The 18,279-nt window shown below is 39.4% G+C and overlaps 1 protein-coding gene across 1 annotated transcript in view; it reads left to right on the top strand.

Moving 5' to 3' along the window:
• Positions 1-18,279, top strand: part of CELF2 (CUGBP Elav-like family member 2) — a 722,443-nt gene that overhangs the window by 166,402 nt on the left and 537,762 nt on the right. The window contains exon 2 of the mRNA XM_031444742.2: positions 3,586-3,623. The gene's annotated coding sequence lies outside the window, so the exon portion shown is untranslated. The remainder of the gene's footprint in view (positions 1-3,585; positions 3,624-18,279) is intronic.

The raw sequence follows: 18,279 nt of genomic DNA, 5'->3' as shown, positions 1-18,279 counted from the left end.
TTAAATCTCCATTTTCAGGATATGATCAGCTTTGTCAGACAGTAGCTGCTGACAATTGCTAAAGAAGTTTGAGGATCTGGCGGTTAGGAGTCCTGAGCTTTTTTCGAGCTGCCCTCCCTCCTTGGTCTTTCTGTGTGACAGTGATCTTTCTCTGTGACACTATTGCATCTATTGTGAGGCCAGGCAATGATTGCAAAAAGGCCAGAAACTGGGCCTGAATGGATCTCATGGGTGCAGGGGACTGACTGTTGACCTTGTTCTCAAACAGTTTCAAATTATTTACCTAGGTACTCATTAGTCCCAGAAATGGGAGAGGGACTGCCAAGGGGAGAGAAATCCTGGTTTCTGTCCTTAAAAGAAGTTACAACTCATTGTTATTATCATATGTGGCTCTACTGAGTAGCTGAGGTTTTAAAGTCATTTGAACTCTGCCTTCAGATCAGACAGATATTTTTCTTATGACATCAGCAAGGGTGAGAAGTCAAAATTAAGATGTGGTTACTGAATAAAGAAGATGTGTTATGTATATATATATATGTACACACACACACACACACACACACACACACACACACACAAAATGGAGTGCTACTCAGCCATAAAAAAGAATAAAATAATGCCATTTGCAGCAGCATGGATGGACCAAGAGATTGTCATTCTAAGTGAAGTAAGCCAGAAAGAGAAAGAAAAATGCCATATAATGTCACTTATATGTGGAATCTAAAAACAAAGGACACAAATTAAAGTCATTTGATCGAACCTATGTGGATGGCGTTCATTCTACTACAACTAAGTGAAAACAAGAGAAATCACATACTCCATTCCACATACTCCACATACACAGTAAGTGGGGGGGATAAAATTTTCAAGACTCCAAAAAATGGCAACAAAAACAAATTAAGACCAATATTGTGTCACATGACCACAAGAACTGCGATTATGATCCTTGAACAAGGAAGTGACTCATTTCTTCATGAAAAATAGATAATCGTTCTTAAGTAATAAGACTAAGGACAGAATGGCAATCTTTTCCATAGCTGAATGCTCTAGTTGCTACACTGGATCTTGTGTGTGTATGCATGTGTGTGTGTGTGTGTGTGTGTGTGTATGTGTGTGTGTTTATAGTTATATGCACCATGGAGAGTTTTTTGCTTTTTTTCAAAATATTGAGATATTATAAATATGAAAGACTACATAAAATGTATGAGTACAGCTTAAAGAATAACTAGGTGTTAATATCCATTTAACCACCATCAGGTCAAGAAAGACAATACTGCTAGCATCCTAGAAACCATATGTCCTGCCCACCACCCAGCCCAGGTAACCACTAGCATGATTTTCTGTGATACATATGTATGTAAATATAATTTTTAAAAAATATATATATACTACAGTTTTCAGGAGCCCTCAAGGCCACCCTCACTTCTGACACCAGGGGCAACTTGAGATTTCCAACACCATCCTCAGGTTCTACAGTTTGCTGGAAAGATTCACAGAACTTGATAAAGCTGTTATACTTACAGTTACAGTTTATTACAGTGAAAGGGCAGAGATTAAAATCAGCCAAGCAAAGAGGCACATGGGGCAGGGTCCGAGAAGGTCCCAAGTGCAGAGCTTTAAGTGCTGCTGTCCCAGCGGAGTGGTGTGGACAGGGCTCACTTCTCCCAGAAGTGATGTGTGACAATATGGACGCAGTATTGCCAACCACAGGAACCCACCCAAGCCTTGGCATCTGGAGGTCTTACTGGGGCTCAGTCGCGTGAGCAGAGTTGATTTGCTGGGCTAGCCTTTGTCTCCAGCCTCTCCAGAAGTCAAGTTTATACTGCCTGGTCCAAGGCCCCCACGGGCTATAAGTCACATTGGTAACATAGATTGCCTGGGGCAGCCCAAGGCCCTCAAGTAAACAATGATGCTCTTATCAGGCAGGATATGTCAAGAACTGAGGGCAAAAGCCAGACATCTCTTTGGGCAAGGTTAATCCTCACTGTGCATATGTGAATATATATATTATGTGTGTATATCTTTTCATTAAGACTATCATCTGTTTTTGATCCTTCAACCTGTTTTGAACCTATATGAACACTTCATATAAATCATTCTATGTATACTTATAAATTGTGTTTTGCTTCTTGTTGTTTTTTTCATTTATTCTGTATCGAGTTAATGTCCTGGATAGTCTTACCAAATATTAAGGGGAATCCTGAAGTCTTATTGTAAAATAAAAAGTGGATTTGATAGGTAACTACAGTAAAGCAAAGAAGCCAACCTAGAACTTCCTGCACAGACAGCTAAGGATTCCCTTTGTTCATGAATAGGCCCCCTATGGTCTGCATCCTAGAGGCCCCCAGGACAAAATACAGTCACCTTTATTTTAATTATCTGAAAAAAACTATCCCTCATCTACCTACACTGATCAGCCTCTGTCATTAAGGTCTCATGATATCACCCTCCTGTGCTCCCAGCAAAGATGCAATCAACCACAGGCTAAGGGTCACTACATTTTTTCTTAAAGGGCTAGGTGGTAAGTATTTTAGGATGTGCAGACCATATCCTCCCTGTTACAGCCACTTTCATCTTGTAACTACTTTATTATTAACCTCCACGATGCTGTTGTGATGTGAAAGCCGCCGTAGACAACACGTAGAGATGTGTACAGCTGTGTTCCAATAAAGCTTTATTTATGGACACCAAAATTTGAATTTTGTATAATTTTCACAGGCTGGGAAATATCATTCTTCTCTGGCTTTTTTCTTTCAATCACCAAAAAAGGTAGAAACCATTATTAGCCCACAAGTTATATTAAAACAGGGAGCAAGCTAGATTCAGCCCATGGGCCATAGTTTGCCAACCCATTCAGAGGTTCTAAAATTGTGTTCAGGTTTTCCATTTGTAGCAAAATATTCCTCACTGCTCCTAATCCATCAATCTTACACCACTGACAAGCACAAAAATGAATTGTAACTCATCTGAAACATTTCAGAACCCAGTTTTTATTGCTTGGCCAAAAGATGAAAATGTTACACATAGCAAATGGATTTCAGTAAGCATTGGACCAGAACCACTGGCCAATGTTCTAGATTTTACAACCTACATAAAACAGACCAAGCAGATTCCCATAATAATCCTGTGACATTAATTCCCCAGATAGAATTTCTGTGGCAGAGGAAGGACATTAATTTTCTTCCTTCCCCACAATTTGGTTGACATGGATAAAACAGAAGGTAACCATCACGTACCCAAATCCCCCATATAATTTAGACAAATGAATAAAAATCTTATCAGCCCAGATGTGGCAGAAATCAGAAATCAGTTATGCAGCACCATTATTTTATTCTGATGAGGACTGAGCAAGTCCCCCACAACTAAATTTTCTTCCTACCTTCATTTTAGGTCAATGAACCATTTGCAAAGCAAATAACACAAAACTCATCTCACTTGTTTAATTGTTACTTGTTGCTTTCATCCCAACCTTTTCTTTAATTAAAAAAAAGAAATGGGCAAGTTTTTCAAGTTACATGTTAGCATAGAGTATCTTTCTCAATTTACAGGACTGAACCTAATTACTTGTATTTTTTTCACCTTTAGACCTGCAGAGCTTGAGAAGCAGTGATCCTGCCAGGCAGGTAAGATCTTGCTTCTTTTGCAGACTTAAGATGGACAGCTTAAAGGTGCCTGCTAAAAAGGTAGTGATGGTGATTAACGCACAAGGATTTGATCTTCTGATTTTCTGCTTTTTTATACTTTCTGGTTTGTAAACATGTCTATTGTTTCTCTTTGGATTTTTCTCTTCTGGCTTTTGTTTACTATTGAGTCTGATCCATCGTCTCTTTGGATCTTATTTATATCAAAGCTTACCACTGTTGGATATTGACACCCTTGGATGATGACTTGATTTCACATCCCTATACGACTCTTGCTTTTGTTTTATGTGCCAGGTGTTTTATGGTTTATCTGAAACATCAGCTTCTTTTGAAAAAACGTTTTGAATAAGGTTATTGGAAGAATATATAGAACCTTAGGCCTATGAGTGTAGTTTTGAGGTTGGAAGCAGTCAACTATATCCCAACTCCAGCACCCCTGAACTGACAAAATGCACCCCCTGCTCAGTGACTCTCAGTGTCGCTTTCCACCTGTGCATACCACTCAGCAAGACTTTGTGGAAAGAGAGCCTACTTATTTTTTCTTTTCTGTGATTTTGAGTATCAACAATATTCAAGTTTAAAAAGATAAGTAATTCTCCTTCTTAAATAATTTAACACAAGGGCCCTATCCCTGCTGTATTTCTATATCCAGACCTAGTGAAGATTTATGCACTGCCCATGTTTCAAGACAGCTCAAAAGATGCACAGAAACTTATCAACCATTTCCAAGTCCTCCTCCCACAGAGGCTATTCAGAATCCTTTTCCTTCTCTAAGATTTTTAAATATCATTACAGTTGAATATTGAGGATCCAAAAATGCTAGAACATTGTTACTGATAAATGATCTCTAATAATAGCAATCTCATTCATTAGAGCTTTTTAAATTTGTTTTGGTTTGGTTGATTTTCACGCTTGTGTTTTTCATTTTTTTCAATACATTCCATTTTTCTGTTTCTTTTCAAAGTTTTAATCCAATTACCAGCCCTGTAAACAAGCATTTGCCACAGCTTCAGCAGATGCACTGAACTGTGAGTGGAAGTGATTTCTGATTACAGACAGGCTAATTTTCAAGGGACAAGTGGAACACAATGCAGTGAACTGAATAAAAGAATAGTGGATAATACCTTGTTAGGTGGCATATGGCACAGAGTAAGAGTATAGATAGAAAAGGAAATAGTTACTTAATCCTAAAATATGTATACATGGCATGAATAGTAGTTGTGATCTGGGTCATATACGATTTTCCTGCTTATGAGAGTGAAGTTATTTCACACATTTCATTGCTCAGGAGTGTTCATTACTCTTAGGATTAGCCTCTCTAATTGAGAGGGTGACAAAAAGCAATTTAGATTTTGTAAAGCCGTAGAGTTTTGTCAACAGGGCCAAAAGCAGAGACCCTTAGGCAAGAGTATCTCCAGGATTTCTGGATTTTGCATTTCTTATCCTTCTCCCTTTTTCTTGGTTCCTTTTCTCCACCTTTTTAAGAATTTCTACCTTAATAGCCTCCTACTCCCTCAAAATAATCTCATGTATTTCCTGCACCTTAAGGTATTGTGAACAATGTCTCAGGGAGTTATCTGCGTTACAATGTCCACATACTACCTGGCAGTCGTGTCTTGGGATAAAAGGAGGCACCACTGATAATAGAGAGTTGTGTTTGTTTTGATACGATCCGAGAGATGGGCAAACATAGGAAGTCATAGAACCATCACAAACCCCTGAAAATCATGGGGACCACACTACCAAGTGGCTTGCCTCTCCATCGGTGTGAAGGCTGACTGTGATTATTATCTCTTTGATGCAGAGTCAAGACAAAGTGAGTCTGGAAGCCAGACACCACTGTTTTACAGCCCTATTCTACCAGGCATATGAATGATGGGGGTGAGGGGCAAAGATAGCAAACCATTTCAATTGACAGAGGGTTCAGTAGAATAAAGTTTGAAAACCAAAACCAAAATAACAAGTGTTTTGTCATATTAGGCCGCCTTCCATCACAAGAATAGAATGTCCTGTACTGAAGCTCCTAAATCAGAGAAACAAGGTTCAAAGGCTACAGAGTCTTCAAGAAAACCATCAGGCACATAATAGTCACAGCACTGGAAGCTACTTCTCTGAGTCTTTAACCACTGCAGTGAAGATTCCATAATAATGAATTTTCTTTGGTCACAGCAAAGCTAATAAAGGCAGCAGGCTCAACACAAATGACCATCAGAGACCAAAATATCAATTTTTTTGAAGAGAAGAAAAGCTTGAAACAGCTGTCAGAGCAAGTTAAATGTAGTGGTGGGAAAGCAGATAAACTCTTAATTTTTTCCACGTGTAGTGTGGATCTGATGAGATTTGGGGGATGGGGAGTCCAGAGGTACATAGATCAGCTCAGATTTTGGCCCTGTCCTCCTGTTCTCAGAGCCCAAAGAAAACTGGATCTGCCTTCTGATGGTTTCGTGCAGCAGAGTCTAACTACTTAGTAATGCAGCTTCACATATTTCTTTTGGTTCTTTAGGCAAACATTGAATCATAAAACCTTGCACAGTATTTAAGAGACATTTAGCTGCCAAATGATGAATAAAATGGGTGATTTAGATACTGAAATCCCAAGCCTGATGTCACTTTTATCATCTCATTTCATTATATGCTATAAAATACAGCGCTGTAACTTATAATGACAATGACAATCACACACCATATATTCCGTAGATTCATTTCTAACACTAGCAGAATGCATTTAAGACAGATCATGTAGTCCATATACAGCTAACACAAAAGGCTTCTGACTTTGGTTTAAAAGGTTTTATACGATGTCTCAGGGGCCAAGACCCAACAAATCAGGAGATGTTCATTTGAATCCTGACTTAATACAAGGCTGACTTTATAACTCAAGCCCCTTGCTGATAAAGAAGACTGTTTTAGAAACAGGCTATTTCCTAATAGACTAAGGGCACTTATAAGAGCTAGATAAAGACAATAAACACAAATAAGACTTTAGTAAATAAAAACTGACATTTTAGGAGGTGCATAATCCAGTTTGGTTTTCTACATTGATCAAATTACTAAGTAGATCTCTCCCTTTACTTAAAAAGTCTGAGGAAAGAGGCCAGTTCAGAATAGTAATAGCAGGGCAAGGAGTGAATTGCCTTCTATGGTCTTTCTCACCCATAATTGCCACAGGAATCCTCACAGACCATGTCTGAGTCACCAGGACCCTGGTGCATGATGTGACAGGGAATTGCATTTACATTTCTTCCATCAGCGTGGTGACCATATTGTTGGAAGTTGGACTTCATTGTTGGCAAACAGTATTTGATTCTTTCAATCTGTTGATAAGCTTGGGCAGTGTTTCACTTTGCATGGCCCTGTGCTATTTGCAGATTAGCTGGCAAGGAGTTTGATGGTATCGTCATGAAAGTCTAAATCGGGTAGCTTTAACAGGAAGCTTAATTGCTGAAAAAAACTGACCTTTCTCTGTGTGTGTGTGTGTGTGTGTGTGTGTGTGTGTGTGTGTGTGTGTGTGTGTGTGTGTGTCTCATAACCTCTCGTTAACTCATCCTCTCTCCAGTCAAGCAGGGTAAACTCATCATATCCTCGGCACTGGTCTGTCCTCTGATGGCTGGTCCTGTGATGTGGCTTTCTCATCTTTCTGCAATTGGGGTTCTGAGTCTACCCTGATTTCACATCCTTGATTAAAGCTTAAGTAACGGTTTTCCTACCTAAATTTGACCCCTCAAAATCGTATCCTCCTTAATCCTTGTTTCGGGAACCTGGAACATTCACCTTTCATCTCTTTTGGTTCTGTTTTCCTAGACCTGATTTATGCCTGAGGACCACTGTTCCCTTCCTGTCCTCAACCCATGAAGGCACCCTATGCTTAAGACCTGGACCCCTTTCTGATGTCAGTGTTTCACAAAAGAGTCTTATTGTAAAATATCACTGGACAGATAAGCAATAGTGGCAAAGCACTGACACTGTGGATCTGAGTGATTTTTTAATGGATGCCCATAGTCTATGCCCAAAACGACTGCCATAGAAATTCTAAAGGTTAACTTTACTCCACCTCAGATTTGCTACTGAAATTAGCAGAGCTCATTTGAGAGATGAATTTGCTCTTTAAAAATTTATTTCCTCTGCATTCATTTTCTCTTCCTATAAATGGGAACCTGGGATCTCATAAAATTGAATTAAAATTATCAAATACTATTGAACCAACCTAATGAAAATTTTAACCAAAAGTCATTGTAAATTAGGTATGTGCTATGCTGAGAACACAAGCCTTTGTAAAGTAGATATTGTTCTTATGTAAACTCATGAATGGAGACTTTCTTGAATAAATTACTTCTTAATAACATCAGAGAGTCATTGGCTGGGTAAATATCTCCCTGGAGCATTCACTGAGATTCTTGAATTTAAATGTTCAATAGAACTTCATATTTGTCACCTTTACTAGTGAATTTTCCTTTATGAAATCATTATTAGCATGAAAAAGTTAAATTTTGTATCTAATTTCTAGAATTAATGCTCTTTAAAAGACCTCAAGGGCTTGAAATTTGTCTTGTTGGAATGCAACATTTACATAATTTCTATTGGCCCAACATTCACACTCCCAACCCACTGTCGCTTTGCTACCTGAAGCAGGAGAGGAAAGAAATGATCAGAACAGCCAGAATGTCTAGGAATTTTTGCTAAGAGGAGCACCGTACCTGCTCAAAGGAGCAGATAATGAAATAATTTCTTCCATTCTAACCTGTGATCCAAGCATCCAAAATCTTTAGAGTTGTTATTTCTAAGCCACGTGTTTCCAACAAGTACCTCCCTGACTTCTATATTGTTAACACTCTTGAATAAGTTTATCAGAAGTGTTAAATGATTTTCTGAGTGGTAAGACTTTGCTTTGTTATTTATCACTCTGGAGTCTTTATTTTCAGAGACAGGATTTTATCTGTGTTCCCTTTGTTTCAACTTTGCAGCAGATGCACTAGATGTTCTCTTCTTAAGACAAGAACTGTAGGTCCTGTAGCTTCAGCGTGGCATTAGTGAGATGTGCCATTCTGCAGAACTCTTTAACGTAGAAGAAGAAATGCTGGTTTATGGGGAAACCACATGTGTGAAAGCATAGCAATACCAGGAGATCCCATGGATGCCACTCCCATGACAACACTCAGAAAGAAAGATGCAAAAAGATTATAATCATTGTTTTCCTGGACTGTACAGATCCTGCCCACATTCCTCCTGTTTGTGGCTTCAACTATAGTCCCAAATTTATAGGTGATTTCCTACCACTAAACCAACACACTATTTGTTGCCTGGCGATGCAGAAAATGTGCTGAGTGCTCTTCACAGGGATTTCAATGCATTGCTCCCTGACCACTAAGTGTTCAGGGCACCTTTGCAAAATATATAGCATTTAGCTTCCCTAAAAATTGAATCAACACTAGAAGACTAATCCATGATGATGTAATTGATTGTAAGAAAATGATTGATACCGTTTCTGAGTACCATCATTTTATATCACCTTTGCAATAGATCCAGTCAAAGAAGTGTTTTTAACAAAATCATAACATGAAAAATGAAAAATAGTACTTGAATGAACTTCATATTACTGTGAAATGTATTTTAACATGTAGGCTAAAGATTTCAACAAAAGTTACTCAAGGATGATTTTATGCCAATGAATTTGCTCCTAAGTAAATACTCAGAAGACATGTAAATCACCATGACACCAGACTGACTTGCCAAAGACCTCAGATTAGCAAATAATTGAGCATGTAGCCCAGCCTCCACAAAGAAAACCTTATGTTTGCCCAAAGATTTTAAACAGAAGTGAAAGTTGGTTCCTCATTATGCTACAGATTCATTGAAATACATATATTCTAAAAACTCCCATATATATACACACACACACACATAACATTTTCTGCCGAATTTCAAATCAAATCAAATCAAATGTGATTGAAATCAAATCTGAAATCCCACAGAGAATAGTTCCCAGGTCAATTCATTCAACAGGTATGTCTTGTAAACCGTCTAAGTGCCAGACAGACTCTAGTGACAGGAGTCAGAGAAGATCAGATTGAGAATGAGGTTTAAACAGTGACCAGGTCTGTGAGCAGGAGGGATAATATGCACCCATTTCTCCAAATTCTAAACTCTCTTCTCTTCCTCATTTGCCTCCAAGACTATAGAGATGTCCTCCATGCTCACAGGTTCTCTGACCTCACACTTGAAATTTCTAGAACTTTGCTGCTTTCCCTCTTTTGAGTGGCTCATTACAGTGTCTGAGTTGCAAGTGTCACCCTCTCTGGTATGATGTGCCCTTGTGTCTGTAAATCTCCTTAAGTTTGAGGCTTGAGTTATACAAAACCAGTAGGTTTCCTGCCTATTCTGTATGGTTGAAATTATCTATAGACCTTATTCAGTAAGAGTTATCCATATCTATGCTAAAGCATACACTGCATATGGTATACTGATTTACCAAAATAAAGGTAGAAAACTCAGTCAAGAATGCCCACCTGCTCCCACCAAGCATACTGTCTGTACATTCTGGTTGGCAATAGTGCAGGCCTTAAAGACAGAACACCTAGTTGCAAAATCCCAGCTTAGCCTCCTTCAAGCTCTATATCCTTGGAAAAATTTTCTTTCATTCCAGTTTCCTTTTTAGAAAAAATGGAGAATTACAATATTTCCCATCTCATAGTGTGATTTTATGGATTAGGTAATAAAATACACTCAAGATGTTTGGTATCATGCCTGGGACATGTTGTTATTATGACATCCTGACTTAGAACAAGCAAAAGAAGTAATGGCCACCTGAAGCAAGCATCCCTTCTGAGTCTGGAGGAAGCTGAGCATAACGCGTGATTGCAGAGCATACTAAATAACAAGATGGTGACGCCACGGACAAAGCCTGGGGTTACCAGTATGGTAGTGGATTTTTGCAGGATAATTCCAGTGGGACTGAGGGGTGGAGAATTGGTGGTAAATCACCAAAGCATCTCTTGGATGACAGCTGTCCATTGCAAACAGGGAGGACTGTGGAAAACCCAGCTCATTAAGAGCACCCCCCAGCATGACTTAGGGCAAGGTGTAAGAATCAGGAGCTATAGACAGACCAGCTCTGTAGGCATCCATAGGGTTGGCATGGCAACCCCAAGCCCCGGCATGATACCAGTCATTTCATTTCATAGATCTGGTCTAAGAATGTGCTTGTGCAATAGATCTATTTGGGGCTCAGTTGCTTCCCAACTTCGGTTTTATCCTCTCTCACTTTCCAGAAAAGTCAGCAATGAAAAATTTCTCATAGCATCCATCTAATTATTATCATAGCAAACAGCAAAAGACAGTGCAAGAATTAAAGAGCCATTTTCATACCCACCAACACAGAAGGAAGGGGTGTCTGGAGTCAGTCTTTTCAACAACACACACGTAGTATCATCACCATTTTAATCATCCCTCTGGAGGGTAAAATTCAGTAGTGAATTCTGTCTTTGCAACTAGCCTGCAGGGTGGCATTAGGTAAATGTATATAATATGGTGGTTAATTTGTATATGTAAGGTATATAATATCTATATATAATACATAATTATATACTGGTAAGTTAGCATATGCGTTATATCTACTATATCCCTACTATATGTACTATATAGTGTATTATATACTATATACATTATATACTATGGTGTTATATATACTCATATATTACATGTCTACTATATATGACGGTAGATATTTACTGTTACCTAAAGTATACATACATATGAATGCATCTTACTTCCTTCACAATAAACTGCCTCACTTTCCTCAAAGAGATTTTTTGATAAGCAAATATGACAGAAGAGGCAAAGGTCCTTTGAAAAATTAAATATTATCCCAATTACGCTGCACATTTGCTTGTATATAAATATGCACACATCTACATCAAACTTAGCAAAGAAAATAACGCAAGTTTTGATGACAAGTCCATGTAAGTTTCTTTCTGATCACTAAATGAACTATCACGCCTGTAACTATTCAGTCACAGTAAGGAGAGGATTTCTACAAAACTTCAGGGTTTCAGTGTAATTTGTCAGCCCTAGAGGTAAGCTCATTGATATCATATGGACATCTGATTGCAGCCTGGGAGCCAGACAGAGCGCTGGAGATGGGATGGGCTAGCAAGTGTGAGCAGTTCCTATGCAGCCCTGATCCTTGTGGAGATGGATACTTAGACATTTAGTAAATAATGGTACAAATACATATATAATTGCAAACCGACTCTGTGCTCTAATGGATAAGAATCGAGCCAATAACACAGGGATGGGAGCTAATCATCAAAGTATTCCCTGAGGAACTGACATGAGCTCCAGTCTCTGAAGAGTGATCTGCTGTTCTCTAGACAGACAGCGTGGGGTGGAGGTGGGGAGGATGGGAGAGGCAGAGATGCCTTTTCCAGGCAGAGGGAGTATCAGGCATTTAGCTTGGGAAGAGGGACTGTCTGCCCATGGCAGGAGGGCTTGCATGTTTGAGGAACTGAGAGAAGGTCTGTGTGAGGGGAGCTCAGAAAGCAAGAGAGACTGGGGTTGCCAGAAAAGGCTGGGCTGTCCTGACCTCTCAAGGATGTTGAGGATGTTGGTCTTTGTTCTCAGAGTCATGGTAAACTGCTTCTGATTTGCAATTGGAGTGAAGACATTTATGTTTTCTAAGTAACAAATTGTGAATAGAATGGTGTCTTCAAAGTGTTTTTTTGGATTTCCTAGCCTCACCTTTACCTTAGGAGAGGTCGGTCTTGTAGAGAGAGATATAGCATCTGCGTACTTAAATGTTGATGTTTTAATAATGCCAGGGGGAAAAAAAAAACCTCTAACTTCCACCTTAAACTGAAAATGTGGCCCCTACAAGAGAGCTGAAATTCCCAGACAAAGGGTTTACTCCTTTGGCTTAAAGGCTTTAATTTATCACTATTAAAATGCTAAGGAAAAAGAAAAGAAAAAGGGAAAGAATTAGCACACAAGCCCCATCTGCCCATTAGACCTCAGTATGGATCAATCACTGACTCCTTTCAAGGGAAGAGAATTTTTTTAGGAAGAGATGGAATAAAACCCAAATGTAGGAAGATGGTGGGGTGAAGTGAGTAACACCACAGAGACAAAGAGAAGGCCTCCAAACCACATTCACAGACTACAGTCTAATCTGATCCCTCCCTTGTGTAAGAACAGTTTGCATGAAGCCCCCAGATACCGAGTTCCGGCTTCCTCATTGCTTCCTTTGAACCTCAACTCAAAGGTTCAATCTTGACATCTCCCTTTTGGCTACTGTGATAAGTAACAATTGTGAAGCCTAAACTCAAGATTTATCAGTGGCACTCAGGTATAGCCGCTCTTAAAGCTCAATGTAGTATTTGCATTTTCTCCCAGAATAGAATATGTCAGGCTTCAAGTTTGAAGCCCCAGCCGGAGAGGAGGAGGCAGTGAGCATGTGTGGGAGGAGGGCGTCTGTGAGCCTCCTGCCAACGCAGAGACTGAGGCTGCCTCCCAACTTGCTTAGGATTAGACCGACACAACTCAAACACACACAAAAAAGATGCAAATATCCCCAGGAACTGGGACAAATCGGAGCCACAGCTCCAAATGTCAATTACTGGAAGTCTCCAGAGCCTGGTTAAAAATAGATATGCAGGTTTCTTTGTTCACATGTCAGAAAGGGTCATCCCATCAAATCAGATTCCCATCACCCTCTCTTCACCTGATAGCTGAGTTGTCAACCATTTGCAACTGTAAATCTTGGTTACGGTGCTGTCACAGCGTCTAAATTAGCATGTGCCCTTTCAATTATATCCAAATACCACTGTCTAGGGGCTTCCACTGGACGTGCACCAGACGTGAGGATGCACAAAGACATAATATGTGTAAACATTGCTATACCCAGGCTTTTTCCCCTCTAAGTAGCCTCTGTGTGTTTGTGCAACGAGAAGGAGTAGGGGCGGGGAGCAGTCACAAGTTGGCGGCAGGCACGTTGGGCAAACCAGGAGGCAGTACAGGATGGCGGTGAGGACAGCCACGTCTGATTTTCCTTTTCTGATGCCACCTCACTTAAGGGCTTTAGAAAGTTCCTCACACTGCAGTTTTCCTCTCCTCCATATTTAGCCAAGTCCTCACTACCCACATTTGCCCAAGAACGACTGTACAAATGCATTAGACTTAAGTCTGAATAACTCATGGACGTCTCCTGCTCTAAAGAGCTGAGATTGGCAGTCAACTCCAAATTAGATTTGGTAATTGAAGGAGCCGTGGTCCAGATATTCCCAAAGAACACACAACCTACAAGTCATTTTGACTTGATTCTGATAGGTGATGTTTGCTTTCGGAAGGGAGCAGTGGATTTGCTTCCCTAATCAGTTTTATTTATTTTTTTAATTGAAGTATAGTCAGTTACAACATGTCAATTTCTAGTGTACAACACAATGTCCCAGTTTTAGCTTAAGCCACTATCAAACTTGTATTCTCTTCCTTGAGCCCCGCCTGGCTCGAAGCAAAAGGGTATAGGAACAGAAGGAAAAGTCCAAAATATATATTGGGCCACTCACACAGCACATAGCCACCAAATGAACAATTTACAAATTCTCAGTTAAGTCTAAGTTTAACAACAGAGAGGGTAGAGTGGTGGTATGCTGAACTTTTTAACTTTATATGCTTGCCAGAAATTTCCTTTCACTTGATTCAGCCCTTAATGTGTCTCTCACCTACAAGTCTTTAAAATTGAACCTGGCTGAGGAGCTCCCACCCCACCCCCAGCAACTCAAAAGCATCCCTGTAATTGTGTTTGTGTTTGAGACATCTTCACCAAGCATATTACATCTCTGCAGTGGCTTCTTCCACAGACAAGCAAGCATTTCAAGAACTAGTCCACCCTCTAAAAACTGTTCCAGATTTTATTTTTGGTGACAGACAGAATTTATGAGAGCTCAGCTACACCTTTCTTTAAATATAAGCAATTTGATTCCCCTGGCCCTTTTCTAACACAAGTTTTCTTCCCTGAAATAGGTACAAAATAAAAGATGCTATAAAACTGACTCTGCTTCGAACCATTCATGGTGTCTCCCCAAAAGGGCCATCCTGTTCCTTCTGACAGCTCTCAACAATTCTGCTGTCTCAGGTGGGCCCCAGCCTGATCTTTTCGGAACCTCCAGGCATTGTAAAGCATGCCTTTGCTTGGGTCTTGGCCCTCCGGATTCCTTTGAATAGCATCTCACAAGTTCACAGTTCTTGCCATGTGCTGAGAACTGTTCTTAACCCTTCATGTATGTTAACTCATTTAATCACAACTGTACAGATGGATACTTTGATTATCTGCCTTTTCTCTAGTAAATGATGTGGTAGGGTAAGAATTCAAACCCATCACACCAATTCCAAGACTCCTGTTTCTACTCCAGACCTCCAGCAGTGAGCCAGTCCCATCCCCTACTTCAGAGTCTACACTTACCCTCCCTGCTGTAGCTCTACTAAGGACACAGAATAAAATACCACAGATGCTGCACAAAAATGCAGCTTTATGTGGGTCCTTTCAACTCTTGGTGGTCTCCTAGCGGCTCTCAATCATCATTTAAGGCAGGATGTCTGCACACAGGGAATGATGTGTCCAAATGGCATCCCCAGGTGGTCCAGTGGACAGCCAGGGTTGAGAACCAGTCATCAAGATTAACAGAAGGAAGAGGAGGAGGAGATAATAGAAAAATGACGGGTAATAAAAACCCATTTTTATTACCCTGCTTAGATTCTGAATCCCAACATTACCCCTGGGCCTGGGTCCCGTTCCGCCCATAAAAAAATATATAGTCCTTTCTCAGACAAGGGAGAATTGCATGTAGTTAAGTTGGACCTCCTTCTTTCTTGAAGAAAAAGTTGTAAAATCCTAATCAATACAGCAGTGGAGTAGACAAGGAGGTTGGGTAAGGGAACATACCTGAGCTCTCTTCTGCCTTGAAAGATCTGTGATTGCAGAGAAAAAAAAATATTAGAGTAACGCTAAATGGCAACCATAAGATGGATTAAAATATCTTTTTATCTCTGTTCCTCACTTTACGTGGACAGTGGACCTTCCATCGTCCTCACTTCAGTACTCTGTAAGCAAGATAATTATTTGCAACCCCCTGCAGTCCCAAAGCTATCTCTGAGCAAAGATTTCATGTCTGAGTTCTATACTAAGATTTCTGATTACCAACCAAGACTTCATTATCTTTGTGAAACAAGTGACGATACATTTACACCGAGGTACCAGGAAGATTTATCATAGACTGTGAAGTCTGAACTACCATTGTCAAAACAAGCGGAGAGAGCGTATTGTGTGATTTACTTTCCTTGATGCCTTTCTGTCTGTTTGCGTACCCACTCATCTGCAAAATTTGGTAATTCACAATGGGGCTCTCTGTCATTAGTCTGAATTAGGAAGTTTCTACTGTGTTTTAGAAATCAAATTGAAGTCCTCAGGAGGTGCCATGCTTGAAATTATCTAAATGATTTTCATTATTGTAGCTCTGGTTTTTATTAAACATGCTATTACTTTTCAGAAATAATGAGAAATAATATAATAATTAATAACCAATCATACATCAAGGGGTCCTTTATTTCAAACTACAAAATTAAAAGGCTGATGAGCAGCATCTCTGGCAAGGAAGGATTGTCTGTGATTTTTCTCCGAGACTTTTTTTGCTGGAAAGTTTGGGCTCAGTTTACTCCCAGGCAGACCCACTCTTCTCCCTCATCTTGCTGTCTAAAGTGATGTCCTGGTCCATCATGTCTATTGGGCCCTAACATATGCTTTTTTTTTAAAATTGAAGTATAGTCAATTTATAATGTTGTATCAATTCCTGGTGCACAGCATCATGCTTCAGTCATATGTGTACATACATATATTCCTTTTCATATTCTTTTTCAATATAGGTTACTACAAGATATTGAATATAGTTCCCTGTGCTCTACAGTATAAGCTTGTCATTTATCTATTTTATATATAGTAGTTAGTATCTGCAAATCTCAAACTCCCAATTTTCAACCAAATGCAACCCACCTTGAGTGATTTCCACTAATAGGAAGCAAGAGGGCCCATGTGTTAAAATTCTCCAATAATTCAAAATCCTCCCTTAGGAAACTTACTGTTGAGTATGAACAGATCTTAAGATACTCAACTAAATCCTTTCAGTTTAGGTATTAGGAAACTAAGATTCAAAGAGCTCAAGTGAATGGTCACAGTACTTAATGGCAGAGTCAAAAATAATATTCAAGTTTCCAGATACCTAGTCCAGGGACCTTTCTTTACCTAGGTTTTATAACTTGAAACTTTTATCATTTTACCAAAACTTGGTCAGATAGATTTGCCTGGCACTCAAAGGTTTCTTCTCTATTTGTCTTTTACTGATTTGAAGGAGAAAAGATAAAGCAGATGAGAATATCAAACAAAGCTCAAAAGCCTTTAAAATTACAAGCAGGAGAGCAACAATTCTACCACGTCTGCCTACAACCCAGATTTTTATCTTCTACAAACAAGCCAGTTTGTCAATAGAACCTCAGTCCCAAACACAAAGATCATGAGCTCTAACTTTTGGAGTGGTTGGCTTTCCTTCAGTTTGTCAATCTGGGTAAAATATTCAAGTTCACATGAAATGCTGGCTCTTTGAGCACAATGATCCAGTGGAAATAGAAATAAATAACTCCGTGTCAAGGGTGCTAATTACAGGACCCAGACTCCAAAATCTGTGAACAATTTGATCTAGAAATTCTTCATTGGTGTGTGTAACCTCAATCTCCAGACACTTCATTAAATACCAGCAAACACCTAGCTATCTCATAGTTTTATGGGCTTTTGATTTAATCAGGTGGGGTGAAAATAAATGTTATTGGTCAATCCAATGACATCAATGGCAGATAATGGTGAAATGATAGTTATTATTAAATACTTGAATGTGGACAATGTTAGAGTTATTCTTTGTTAATCTAAAAGCAAAATTAGAAAAACTGGGTAAAGTACAGAGAGACATCATTTTGATTCATGTCGAGAAAACAATCCCCATCCGAGCTGGTCAACGGTATACATGATCCACCAAAAGAATCTGTGATCAGCTGGTCTCTATTGAAGCAGAAGCAGACTAGATGACCATCTGTGAAGGATGGAGTATGGGGGATTCCTGCACTGGGCCAGGGGTAGAACAGGGTGCTCTCTTTAACAATAATTTCCTTCCAATAGCAGGCATTGTACAATTCAGACTTCATAAATTGATTTTAGTAAGCTTTGGATTATTCATTTAAATCAATTATTACTAAGCATCTAAGTGTGCACTTTGCTAGAACCCACAGAGAGAACTTCAGGGATGTGGACCTTATGAACTTAAATATATGCACACAAATACTGGAACAGGTAGGATTTCACATTTTTGTGCTTTTGGAGCTGAATTTGAGGGAGAGATATAAAAACACTGAGTTTTAGAGGCAGGAAGCAAAATCAAAGGGCATAAAAGAGAAAACATAAATGTATTGTTAAATAAGATTTTCCTGTTGCACAATATTCTCTGCCATTGGCTCAGTCCACAAGCTGAGGAACACAGGGTCACACTGAGATACGGTAATGAACCTAAGTTCAAATAAACATACAAAGAAAATCTCAGAGCTAGAAGACACA

Source organism: Camelus dromedarius, chromosome 26 (assembly GCF_036321535.1).
Source record: "Camelus dromedarius isolate mCamDro1 chromosome 26, mCamDro1.pat, whole genome shotgun sequence".
NCBI classification, from domain to species: domain Eukaryota; kingdom Metazoa; phylum Chordata; class Mammalia; order Artiodactyla; family Camelidae; genus Camelus; species Camelus dromedarius.
This window is presented reverse-complemented; position numbering and strand designations above follow the sequence as displayed.